The following is a 14,072-nucleotide window of genomic DNA, read 5'->3' as shown; positions in this document are numbered from 1 at the left end:
CCCAACTGCAGGTCATGAAACTGTCTTTTTATTTACATAGAAATATTAAATATTTGTGAAGATCTGATCAGGGTGCCAGGTTATTTTCCTTCTGAAAGCATGCTAACTTGACATTCATAAATTGGTCTGTATTGCTTCCTTTTCTGCTAAGGACTGTTTTTCAAATCGAGATCTGCAAAAATACACTTAGTGTTTTCTTTTCTTTTCTTTTTTTTTTTTTTTTTCTTTTATGAATAATGACTCCTTGGAGGCACTTTAGATAATGGCAATTTTATGAGAAGTTTTCTAGAAAGTGTTCATATTGCCCTGATCTTTCTTCCTAAACTTTCCTTTATTATAAAGTGGGAAGGGAGAGATGGTTATTCATTACCTGATAATGTTTTCCTTGAAAAGTACTTTTAAGTGGTCCCTGAATGTCAGTCCCAGATTTTATTGTCTTCATTTAGTGGTGCAATTAAATGGGGCTGCAATTTTAATAAAACTTCAGTAGATTTATTGGAGATATTGAATTTGTTATTCTGTACCAAATCAATAAAAAATCTTTGAGACTCAGAAAGAATAGACAGTATTGGCAGAAGAATGCCATTAAGAGACATACTCTTAAAATACATTAGTTTGTTTTTTTGTGAAATTGTAGTTCTCATGTTTCCCATTCTGAACTCAGTGACAAAAGACTGAATTTCACAACCATTTTCTTCTGTTGGAGATATTTCTGTGTTCCACATCATGGAACAGAGATGAATAATCCCATGCTTCCTACTTTTCTCTGATAAGCATTGTTGGCTAACCATACAGCCTGCCAGATAGCTTCCGTGGAAATTATTATTCCATCCAGGGTTGAGGACCAGACATCTGTTTAACATGCATTCTAGTTGTTTATTGAGGAGGTGAAAGAAGCTTGGAGCATATATATGGCACTATGATCTCCCGTATGTTCTCATATTCTGTTTCATTTCATCTTCCCAATATCCCCCAGGACAGGAATTTTTATCTCTATTAGACTGCTCCAGGTTGAGTTTCAATGGATCATATGAAGATCTGTCTCTATTCCTGCTTTATATAATCTCAGGAGGTCTGCACAGCACACTCTTCACAAATTATTCCATTTTTTGTCCATGTTTTTCTCCTTTGCTTTTGATCACAAGCACACGCATGCACATGAACACACATACACTCACTCAATTTACAAATACCTTGATCTAGATATAGTTTTCTAATTAACCCTCAGGCTGAGCTTCTCCGACAGTTGCTTTGCATAGTTCCCTTTGACAGCTTCAGATTTTCGCCAATTAGATAGTTTCTATATTCTGCACATCTTTGATGTGCCACTTTGGTGTGCTATGTCTGGTCAATCCAGGAGATTGTAGTATCATCAATGGGTTTTATTTCAAAGTCTTTTTCTTCCTGAATGTATTTTCATTCTCATCCTTCAAGTATCAGCTTTATCTTGCCTGGCAGAAGTCTTTTCAGGGTTATATTCCCATCCTCACAATTGTATAATAGCCTTGTATTAGATAAAATATGTCTAATTTGGAGGGAGCTTGATGTATGGAATAGAATGTATGTATTGGGCCCTACACTGTTTCAGCAGTAAACTTGTAGTTAAGATTTCATATCGGTTTGTGGAAACAGTTCCCTCACCATTCTGGGGAAGCAGGAGCTCTTTCTCCTGATGGTGAAGCCTCGTTCCAGAATCAGCTGTAGTGCATCAGACTTGACTGCAGTATAGTCAGGCTAAAAAGGGATTCTGGGAGTAGGGAGCCAGTAGGATCTGGCTGTCTTCCCTAAGTCCATATTTCTTTACTGGGAGAGATTTTGCCCAACCAACAGGAATGGCTAACTTATCTTGTACTGCTACAACATTCTGTTTTGACATCGGGGACTTTCCTCTTCCTGAACCATTATTGGGGGAGAGAGGAAAGGAAAGTAGTACCCAGCCCTTAGGAGATTTTCTTATAAATACTAAAAAGCCGAATGGAAAGATTGTCTTCTCCTTCATTCTCTTTCCCCTTCTGATACCCCTAGTCAAAGATAAAATATGCAAATGGTATTATTTTGTTCAGTAGCACCTAATGTTGGACTTTGAAGGATTTATAAACATTGATTTATTTTTTAATCTCATTGGGAATGGAAAGATCTTTAGATAATGAGAACAAGGCCTCCAGAGGAGATGCAAGGAAACTGAAGATGGATTCATAGATGTATAGTTACTCTGACCTTCCATAGGTTGTAGGAGCAGGCCTGGAGGTGGGATGGTTATGAGTCACTGTGCTGGGAAGCAGGACAACAAGAGAAGAGAGTAGTTTTGTAGTGGTGACATTCTGAATTTTCATCCACCAGGTGGGACTTTGTTTATGTTCACCCAAGTATTACTGAGTATTCACCAAATAACAGATGTGCTTGAGGGATGGAGAGAGAGTTGTGTAGTGTTGAACAAAACAAGAACTGTGCTCTTATAGAGCTTTGTGTTTTTGTGGGAAACAATTAATAAATGAAGTACATTTCCATAAATGGAAAGCATATTTCAAAAGAATCAGTGTGGCAAAGACAACTCCAACATGGGAGTGTAACAAACAGGGACCAAGGAAGAGCATTCCCCACAGAAGGAATAGCAGCCACAGAGGTCCTGAGGCATGGGTGGATTGGCGGTATTTGAGACACTGATGACCAATGTGCCAGGAGAGTGGTTGGATTACCTGAAGAAGAGTGCAAACAGGGAGTGAAAAACGGTGGTCAGTGAGATAGGAGGGTGGCAGACTTTCAAACTTGGAAAGGAGTTTGAATTGTATTCTAATTAGAATGGGATGCCACTGGAGATATTTAATTAGGGACTGATTCAGTGGGCAGTGGACTTCACACACACACACACACACACACACACACACACACTTTCACTCTTGGTTGACCTTTCTTCTCCTTGTTCATTAGTCATCACTGATTTCCCCCCTTCCGTAGGCCTGGGCAACAGCATATCCATACGAAGGGGCAGGCCTCACAGGACACTCTACAGTATTCCTCAAATCCTCTGAAATAACTCGTATACTTGCTTGATTTCACCTTCAGGCAGAGAAACTCTGCAGCACTAGTTCTGTGTCCCAATCACTCTTCAGACTGAATATTGAATCTCTCCACAGAGTCTCTGAGTTGACTGATAACATCTGAAATTCAATGCCACAAATTAATTATCTCATCCCAATCAAATCATAGTATCCATTTACAAGACAATACTGGTGCCAGAGGCAATATTCCAAATAATGCAAAGACCTTGCCTTGTAGTTCTGAGTTCCTGCTCCTTCCCCCCAGGCTCCTGTGCAGCCTTCAGTGAAGACTTATGCTCTGTGCAGAACAGTATAAATGGAAACGTATAGATAGATCTCTAGTATTTGCCATGGGATTACATATGCCTGAGAATTTCATTTTTAGCCATGTTATATATGATCTTGGCAGTCTTCAAGTGGCACAAAACTTATCTGATAAGCCAATAGTACCAGTTTATCAGAAATGAACAGAAGTTCTAGCACTTAATCAATTACCTGTTGATTCTAGGATGTTTAACCATCACCGTTTTAAAACTTTCTCTGTTTAGTTTTCTCTCTTTTGTTTCTTAACTTACATAGTTAGTGTAACTTAATTCACTTTTAGCTTTCCATTTTCTTCAGATTGTTTTGGTGACATGCCATCTAGAATATATTTCTGTGTGAGAGGACAGCTGTGGTGCCTTCTAATGTTCACCTCTATGTCCTCAATCTGACATGATATTCAGCATATTCTTTATTTAGCAAATATTTGTCAGACAACTCAAGGTCCATTTATTCATTTGCAATGTTAATTTATTAGCTCTTTTTTAACCTTGTTACAATGATCATCATTTATCTGTATAGTTATTATGATTATCAGTTTCTTATCTCAAAACATTACCCGTTAGAGAAAACAAGTTCATCCTTGTTGATTTGTACATATTAAATAAAACCCTAGGAAAAAAATTTTTGTTCTTTCTGAAAAAATCATAGTTTACAAAAAAGATATTGGTATGTAAATGTCAGTGAATGAATATTCTTGAATTTTGAATTGCCGAGGAAATATATGCACCAACAATGTTTATAACAATTCACTTTCCTCTTTAATAGTATAATATCTCATGTCCGCAATTTTTTGCATTTATTTTCAAGTATTTCATGAGATTTCATTGCTTAAGTTCCCACTGCTTATTATGATATTTTTAGATTTGTATTAGGTGTCACTTAACCTAGTATAAGACACAGATGCCCTGGGGGACAAAAAGTTCTCATCAGGGTGGCAGAGCTGTAGGAGTCCAGAGAAGTTTGTGACAGAGGGAAGAGAATTTCTCCCACTGGTCTGGTCTTTGAAGTTTTCTGCCCACTCCTGTAGTGAACTTTGTTTTAACTCTCCCATTTGACCCTGAAGTCAGGGCAGACTTCCCAGAATTTTAGCTTGGGTTTTTCCCCTCAGAGACTCAGGGCCTTACCCCTTCCATCTCACACCCTCCTGTCCAAGCCAGATTATAAACTTCATTCCATTTCCAGCTTCAAGACCTTTCACCCCACGACTCTGAAGAAGTTGCTTAACTTTTTGTAACTTTTTTGGTGCTGGGGATTGAACCCAGGGCCTTGTGCATGCAAGGCAAGCACTCTATCAACTGAGCTATATCCCCAGTCCTAAGTTGCTTAACTTCTTCAAACCTTACCTTCCTTATTTTATGTGAAATAATGTCCACAGCACATTATACTAACCAAAGTTGTTAGGATGATTAGGTCGATGATTAAAAAGTAATGATGATGATTATTGAAAAGAAACATAAATCGTTCAGCACAGTTTCTGCCAAATATCAAATGTTTAATCAACGTTATCTACAATTATTAGTTGCAGCTCTATATTATAGCTGTTACAATTCTGTTCTTCCTCAAATAGTTAAATATTAACTTCCTGCAGAAAGCCTTTCTGACTGATCTTATATAACTACATTTTTTTCTCACCTTTGCTTCTAGCACCTAACTTCACTTTGGATTATATTATAACTGCCTATGTTATATGTTTCTTTTGTTGTTCTCCAGTGAATAGCAACAAATTTTGGGGCATCTAGCATGTGCCAGGCACTGCACTATCCATAGTGATCCATGGACACACAGTAAGGATACAAAGTGTGTGTATATGTGCATGCTTTCAGTGGAGCTGGGGAGAAAAATCTGTTAGTCCAATAGGACTATGGATTTTTCAGAATAAACTAAACAAATAAAAACTTTGCTCTCCAGATGTCTATTTAAAAGCTAAATGTCTTTTAATCTGAGGTTTTCTATGGTTTAAAAATGTGATGGTTACAGTTATCCCTGTTCTTGAAACAGCTTTATATATGCTTTCTTTTTTAGGCTCGTCTATGTCCTTACACAGATGCATTGTAGAAGTAAGCAGGAAAGTGCTCTGTGAAAAACTGGGTGGTTGGTGGGAGAAAGGAGGGCAGGACCACATTCCAGATAGCAGGAGCAACGTGATCAAGCGCACTGAGTTTTGAGGAGGATGGAGAACTACTGGAAGTTTGGTGTTATTAAAGCACAATGTTTAGTTAAGTGCTTTAGAGATGAGGCAGGAGAGGTCACAGGAGCCAGTCTGATCAGCATTCAGGCCTGTGGTCTACATATTTATGTTTCTCTAGAAAACTATGCACTTAGGGAAGTAGGTCTATGTAGACAGTTATTAATAGGCAAATTCTGTGCATTGATTCTAAAAGTGGATATGTATTTTACATATGGAGTGTAATACATCTCTTTCAATGACTGTTCTCATAAGAAAATGATAAAAGCATTAGTTAAATTCTATCTAATTGAGTTTAAAGGAGGTTAGACTCCCATGCTTTGTTTGCATTTTGTGAGGCATGGGAGTCTAAATGAAATTCGATAGGTTAATTGAACTTTCACAGGATGGAGACATCCAATGAGAACAGTCAGGGGATCACTACAAATTCATGTCTTTGAAACTTTCAGTACCTCCTGAGACATTTTACACATTAGAAGGCCAAGTGCTTCTACTTACAACTTGATTTTGAACAATTACGTGTTTCACAAAACTTACAGGTACATTTTGATCAGTGTTTGATTTGTATCTGTTGCCATTGCTGCTAATTTTTGGCTTCCTTCCTCTTACCTATCCTTTGATTTATCAATATGTTATTCAGTTTATGTAATATCTGATGTTAAACATCTGAATTATATTTAATGCTAGAAAACCTTTTGCCTTTACTCCCCAAATATGATTTCTACTAAGTCTGGTATTGCCTAGTAGTTGTGTTTTTTATTGTTTATTTGTTGTTTTTGTTTTCAATATTGGGTGTTTGAATTCATGGACTGAAATACATCACCAGTTTTTTTTTTATTATTATTATAATTTTTAGGCAGCATCTTGCTGTTATTGAGGCTGGTCTCAACCTGGGATCCTCCTGCCTCAGCCTCTTGAGCAGCTGGGATTACAACTGCCCAGTAGCTTTTCACTCTTGTCTTTTGATGGTGATTTTTCTTTCTTGGAAATTAAGCAACAGAACCCAACCTACCCTAACCATAAGAGCTTAAAATTCCCCAGGAAGAATTAGATGTGGTTAAAAAAGAAGAGAGAAAGCACTGGAACTTACTTGAACTGTAATTAACCTGAAAATGGAATGTGGGGGAGAGGTGGCTAGGAAAACAGAGAGCAAGGCAGAATGTCTCAGCATATTTCTAGCACAACTCAGGGCAGAATGTATCCTCACTTGGAGCCTGTGCTTATCAAACGATTTTTTAATTATCTCCTGTGAATTTGCCTATAGAAGTTTTTAATTTGCTGATTCAACCATATAGACTTCTTGGCCCTTACATTCTTCTTCTTCTTCTTCTAAGTGACTTACTTTGGCATTTCCAGTTACACACCAGCCTCCTAGGATTGCACCCCTCTCGAGCGGTAAGTTTACCTGACCACTCAAGCGTCTGAACCAACAGGGCTGAGCTGCTCATTCCCAGCTGGGTGACTCCTCCCAGATAAGGCCTCTCTCTAAGATTATACCTGGGCTTCCTGGATCCCTGTTCCATGGAAAGCTTTATTTTCTCTAATGTTTAATAGAGTTTTAGGGAACTATATCAGATATAAGAGTACACAAATCATGTGAGTATGCCAACAAATATTCTCACAGTAAGCATATCCAGATAAGCTGCCTCCCTGTGAAGAAGTAGAATGTTCCCAAACTTCCAGGAGGGCACCATGTGCTCCTGCTCAGTCACTATTTCTCTCCTCAGATGTAACTACTATTCTGATTTTTACTACCATATGGTTAGATTTTTGGGTGTTCATTTCCCTTTAACATTGATCATGGGCACCCAGGTATTCTGAATGGCTGCAGAGCATCAGTGTCCCTTGCCAAGCATGAGGACTGGGTCTGCCTAGGAGGATGTTATAGGTTTATTTGTGGCACCCCTAAAATGATAGATTGAAGCCTACTCACCCAGCATTTAAGTAGTGACCCTATTTGGAAAGAGGGTTACATCATAGGTCATTAAGTTAAAATGAGGTCACACTGGAGTTGGGTAGGTCCCTTATTCAATGCGACTGGTGTCCCTGTGAGGACAGAACATGGGGAGAGCACCATGGAAAGACGGAGGATTGAAGTGCTACACCTATAAACCAGGGAATGCTCAAATTTGCCAGCAAACCACCCAAAGCTTGGAAGGGACAAGGACAGATTTTCCCCTACAATGTTCAGACTTCTAGATTCCAGAAGTGAGAGACAGTGTATTTCAGTTGATTTAAGCCACCTAGTTTGTTGTGTTTTGTTCTGGTAGCCCCAGGACAAGGAACATCTTCCAGGTTTGGGTGCTCTGACCCCTGTTCTCTTCATTCCTGTGAACACACCTGGCCTGAGACCTGGGACCCGAGACCTGGGATTGCCTGACTGAGTAGTGGTTACACCCTATCCAAGCTGCTTTTCTCTGAACTGACTCAGACTGCTTCTCTTACCCCTGGTTGCTGCTGTCTGCGATGCGTCCCTGTCCCATGGGAAGGCAGGAGTTTCTGTAGCCCTGCATGGCTTTTCCTTCATTTCTCCACTCAGCTTTTCACTAACACTTTTAGAGGAAGTCTCTCTGGTTTCCTTAGGTGCCCCAGCCTGAGCTTTGCACATCAGCCCTTCTGCCCCTCATCTGGATCTCTCCTGAAGTGTCCTTCCCTATCCTCATAGACCCACACTGGCACCATATCCCTGATGCAGTTACTCCTGGTTTCTCTGGTTCAAAATCATCGTTAGCAGAAAGAGAGAGAGAGAGAGAAACACAGAGGGAAACTTACCACATTTCTAAAATGAAATGCCACTTTTTCAAACAGGTCGGCATGTTTTAAAAGAAGGCTTCATTTTTCTGCACTTAATGCATATCAAAGATTAGTTCTCATTTGAGATAATAAAAAAGTCCTTAGATCAAACAGCAGGCCAACCATTAGATTTTCATTAGTAATAAAGGCCCCCTGGATATACTTTCTTTAGTAGAGGTTGGTTTCAAACCGCATTACAACTTTTATATTTTTTAAATTCTGGGCTCAGTTTCTGGCATTAGGGGAAATCACAAGGAGAGTACTGTAGTGAAATCCCCAGGGTGATTCCATGGGCTCTGGCCAATTCCTGCATTCTGCGGTCCTGCCCTCCCTTGGGGACATAGGGACTCTGCTGGAGACATTTCTTTTAAATGCTCTTAGCACAGACTGTCCTTTAGTCTCTGACTTCCCCAGCCTGGAGTGACTGCAGAGTGGATGTGCACTCCCCAACTTCCTCTTCCCTTTTGTGCAAAAGCCAGCAATTATTATTCATCACCATGGGAAAGTTTTCAAGTCATTAAAAAACATCACAAATTTAGGAAACTTTCAGAAGTTTAAATGATGTCAGTTTTGGTTTCTGATCTACATGCTATTTGTTATTCTCTTGTTAGGACCCTTTCAGCTTCCAGTTTCTGGTGTTTACCCTTGGTAGATCTTTGGAGAGGGAAGTTTAGGCTGATCCTGTCTTATGTATAATATACCAGATTTTGCACAATTGAAAAATTGTAAAATAGTGCTCTTGCAACCTATAGTTAAGAGATTAAGGGTGTTTATATTATGTTTAACTGTGTGCTTAAATGCCTACTACAGTGAAGTAGCTTTAGTACCTCTGAGCTCAGGCCTTGCATCTGTGATTCCATGGTCCATGATAGACAGATAGTAAATATCCCAGATGGATTCGTGGATGGGTAGACAAAGATGGAACTGCTCCCATTTGCTTAGAATATTTTCTATAAAAAAAAAAAAAGTGTGGGATGAAATTTGGTGCCATTCAGGATTGCCTCCTCAATCCTGGGAGTTCTCCTCAGTCCACGAGGATTTCTGGGGCTTGAACCAGGGAACTTCTAACTGGCTTGCCTATGGAATGTGCTGAAACATTTTCTAGTTGTTTGTGAAAAGGGGCCAAATAGTTGGACTCCATGTGACCCCCATTGTGTGCTGGTGTTAACTTCTTTCGTTGACAGCCCAGATTTCTTTTTTTATTTTTGTTCTTAGGGATGGTGTATACGTCCTTGGAAATGGTCTAGAAGAGACTTTTTCTTCCTCCTTCTCAGAAAAGAAATGACTCTGTTCAATTTCATTTTTTTTTTTTTTTTGTATTTTATTGACTGGATTATTTCATAGTGTGAAGAATACAGTCATTATTTTGAAGTGTCTACCTTTTGAGGTTTTCTCAGATTCTTTTTTACAGAAAATAATACTAAAATTATAGGAATCCTATAAATGAATCATTACATGTAACCCTGACTTTAGTTTATATTTGATAATAAACCTTGTTACAATGTCTTGAGCTAAAAATCACCTTTAATGTGAACAGATCATTGTTTATAGTTATAGCATTTATAGGTCTAACCACTTCAATATCCCAGAACAGGCATTGTATTGCTTTAATTGTCAATTGTTAGAACATTGTCTCTTGCAGATAGTAGGCACTTTGCATTCTTTGATTCTAAAAAATTTGGTAACCTTTCTGTGAAGTTATGCCTTGCATTATTTTCTGGTCAGAACAGAGGATGCAGTATTCCAGAGAAACGTTTGGTGTGTTTATCTACAACAGGCTGATTGTTCTCCCCAGCCTGTGCAGTTATCATGAAGAGAAAGTGGTTGTAGTAAGACTATTTTCTGTACTTACTTTCTCTTCATTATGTTTTGTTTCAATAGGAATGTTTGTCCGCTTTTCATCCTGTGACCACAATACCTGACAAGAATACCTTAGAGGAGGAAAATTTTATTCTGGCTCAAGGTTTCAAAGGATTCAGTCCATAGTCTGCTGGCTTCAAGGTAGAAACACCATGGTGGAAGGGTGTGGCAGAGGAAAGCTGCACAGCTCCTGGCAGCCAGGAAACAGAGAGAAGGGAGTGTGGAGAATCCCTTCCAGGTGCCCCCTCCAGTGACCGTCCTCCAACTAGGCCCTGCCTCTCAGTAGTGCACTCAGTAGCTGATGAACCCTCATGATGAATCCCTGCTTACAAGCCCCACCTCCAAACCTTACTACATTGGGGTCCATGCTTTCAATACAAGACTTTTGGGGACATTCCAGATCCAAACCATACCAACATGGTTATTATAGATTCACATAAACTAGAAATTTATTTTCCCATTTTAAATACAGTTTACTTTTACTTTTCAAAGATTCATCTATTATAAATATCTAGGTATTTTTATATGACTTGAAAGGTTTCTGTTTTAGGAAGAGACTGTTTGAAAATAAAATTTTAATCTTAAAGTATTTCTAACAATTTGAAGGATTAGATGGCTAAGCCACCTGTTTTTACTGGATTGGCAAGAAGATATTTGACTCTAAAATAACACTTAAATAAGCAATTCTCTGAAAACAACCTGAATGTCTACTCTAGGAAATAGATAACTCTGTGAAATATTTGATTGATAGAATACTCTATGGCATTTGAAAAGAATAATCCAAACCTTTATGCATTATATGGTAGACCTTAAAGGTAGTAGAATATTATGTGTTTGCTAGGTAAATTTTAAACATCATTTAAAATGACATCGTATACTATATAACTTTTATGAATGTGTGTATATGTAATAAAAGTGGATTGGGTAGCTATCAAACTTAGGATAGTGATTTTTTCCTGGGGACATAAATCTGTATTTTTAAAAATCTAAGAAGATACGGTTATTTTGGTTAATAGGTTCCTGAGAATTTATTACATTAACACTGAAACAATCTGTGTAATACTTTCTAACAAAGTAGATTCTAACTAATAACCATACATTTATCAAGACTCTGGGAGTGAGACTGGGTTATTGTTTGTCTTAATATTTCATAGTGTTATATTTGATTGATAGAATATTCTATGGAATTTGAAAAGAATAATCCAAACTTTTATGCATTATATGGTAGAATTGGTGCATGTGAAGTGCATGTGTAGGCACAGATCAGCTGGTATTACTTTCACCACCACCCTTGCTACCAGTAAGCTCAGTTCTTCCAGGGTACCATTTTGATTCTCATCTCAAAATAGTAGTCAGTGCTGTTTCCTATTGTCTGGAATGTTCTTCCTTACCACTCTGTTTCATCTGGTTCACTTTTGCTCATCTTTCAGAGATGCTTCCTGCCCTTCCCTACCTAGGTCAGTTCCTACATTTGTTAATCATGCCACAACCGTAATTTGATAATTGCTTGTGAATGACTTGCTGATGTCTGTCTCTCTTGCTTGGTTGTAAACTTTTTTCTTCTTCATAACTGTGTTACTGGTGCCTAGAATAGTATCCGACATCAAGGAGCACTGGGAAATTCTGTATTGAAAAAAATCAACAGGTTACACTAGAAGGTAAAACACCATGCAGAGATAGTTTACCAAGAAGTGAATTTGACTCAATGCACTTTGCCTTAAGTATTAATTCACTGATATTAGGAAGTAAATTTAAGATTACATGATTTCATATATATTGCATATATTGGCTTATTTGTAATAATAAATTATAAGGTGCTCCAAATTAAGACCTGCCTCATATTTTTTTTACACTTTTTTATTTGTAGATGGACACAATACCTTTATTTTGTTTGTTTAGTTTTTTTATGTGGCACTGGGGATCAAACCCAGTGCCTCACACATGCTAGGCAAGCGCTATACCACTGAGCTACAACCCCAGTCCAAGACCTGCCTCATATTTGTAACTTGGCTTTAGAAGATCATCTAATGGATAGTAGTTATAAATACTGTCACATATTTTCATTTGTTGTGAAAAGCAGGACAGTTTCCAATGCTGGAATCTTAAGGTTTAATATTTACTTAATCTAATTACTCACACTTAACTCTTTTTTTTTTTCTTTTAAAAATAGCAGAAGAGATAGAGAAGAAAAATTTCAATGATAGGAGATATTTCAGAAGGACCAGAATAATCTAGGCTCATTTCAAATGAACTGACATAAGTAATTTGAAAAGGGCACTTTTATAAGTCAAATGGAATGTTATTTATAACTTTTATGCTAAGCAAAGCAGTAAACCCTTTGGAAGGGGGACTTTTAGAGTCAGGGGGAAAGTAGGAAACTGGTTCCCTTTTATTTTTAAATTTTTTCAGGGGGTCCTGGGGAATCAAATCCAGCACTTTGTGCATTCCAGGCAAGTGCTCTAATACTAAACTAAAACCCCCCTTGCCTGTTCCATTTTAATTGTAGGATTATTTAGTGTGGAGAGAACTATAAGAATACTTTTAACTTTGAGGAAGAGCTGTGTATTCAGGTATCAGCATATTGCTCCAGGAAAGGTATCACATAGGATTTATAACTGATTGAAAGTCCGAGGCTTTTAGATAATTTGAGGAGCAGAACAAAGTAAGACCAAGCAAAAACCCGGACTTTCAAAACATTGAGGAAATTCTTATGGTTCAGATGGGTGGCAGGGAGATGAAATGCCAGGCTAGGAAAACAATGCAAAGCCCCACACTGACAAAGACTACAATTTGTGGCCTTGAGAGATTCATCCCTTTAGAGACATGATTTTGTAATGGAAATCACTGGGAAAAATTACTTTATAGCCATGTTTTTTTTTTTTTTTTTCCTTAAACTTCTATGTTTCTATTAACTGTAGAATATTGAAATAAATTTTTCCATTCATTCATTGTTTTCAACTACTTTTCAAGTTCAGATTAAAAGCAGCAGGTACCACATATTTAGAAACTTTGTGTCACAGCACCAGGAAGCTTGCTGGAAATGCAGATAATTAGACCTGTGATTCAGACCTGTGGTTCAGAATTGGCAGGTGAACAAGGTGCTCACATGATCCAATGGAGATTAAGATTGAATAAGCATTGCTCTTCAAATCCCTGCCAAGGGGACCTTAGAGAAGAATACCTTTAGTAATGGGTGACCCACTATCCAACCATGCAACCTATATTATCTTTAGGCACCCTAAATAAGAGCAAGTTCTTCCTAGTTCAGAGTTCAGACTTTACCTCCTTAAATTTGCATTCGCTGACCTTGGATTAACCCCCTGGAAGCGTTCAGAACTATGCTAATTTCCCTTCTTCATGAAGGCCCTTCATATGCGAGACTGGGCATCTTGTTTCTTTCCTTGATTTAAGTTTCTCTGGGTAAAACTAAAGTCCCATCCTTTCTCTGTCTGTTAAGACATTGCTTGAGTTTTCTTTACCAACTTATTCAGAGTAAATAATCCTAAAGGATCCTTCCAACTTGTCATTGATCCTTTACTCCAGTTAGTAATAAGTGATAGTGCATGGAAGATAATAGAAACTATGGAATAGTACTTTGTATTCATTTGGGGAGAATAATTCTGATGCATGAATTTGTCATGTTCTGTTAATTTCTTTAGGTTCAAAATTCTGTCTCATAGTGAAGAGTTCTCCTCTATTATAATAGTAGCCACAAAAGAGTATCACTTTGCTTTGCTTTTCATTTCTAAATGGCAATACTTAGGACTTCAAAAGTGAACTGTATATAAAATATATGAAAAGAATAATTTTCTTTTGCTGTATGAATATTAAGATCTATGCACTTTCAAAAAAAAATCCCCTGTATTGCACAA

General features: G+C 37.9%; 1 protein-coding gene across 9 annotated transcripts in view; it reads left to right on the top strand.

Moving 5' to 3' along the window:
- Positions 1–14,072, top strand: part of St3gal6 (ST3 beta-galactoside alpha-2,3-sialyltransferase 6) — a 55,043-nt gene that overhangs the window by 1,842 nt on the left and 39,129 nt on the right. For 2 of the 9 annotated variants that reach the window (XM_047563315.1, XM_047563313.1), the window contains exons 2-3: positions 6,882–6,942; positions 10,222–10,341. The exons of 2 other annotated variants lie outside the window; for them this stretch is intronic. The gene's annotated coding sequence lies outside the window, so the exon portion shown is untranslated. Of the gene's footprint in view, positions 1–5,072; positions 5,147–6,881; positions 6,943–10,221; positions 10,342–14,072 lie in introns of all 9 variants that reach the window. 5 more of the 9 variants (XM_047563316.1, XM_047563317.1, XM_047563314.1 and 2 more) reach the window with 4 other exon arrangements.

Source organism: Sciurus carolinensis, chromosome 9 (assembly GCF_902686445.1).
Source record: "Sciurus carolinensis chromosome 9, mSciCar1.2, whole genome shotgun sequence".
In the NCBI taxonomy this organism is placed as follows: Eukaryota; Metazoa; Chordata; class Mammalia; order Rodentia; family Sciuridae; genus Sciurus; species Sciurus carolinensis.
This window is presented reverse-complemented; position numbering and strand designations above follow the sequence as displayed.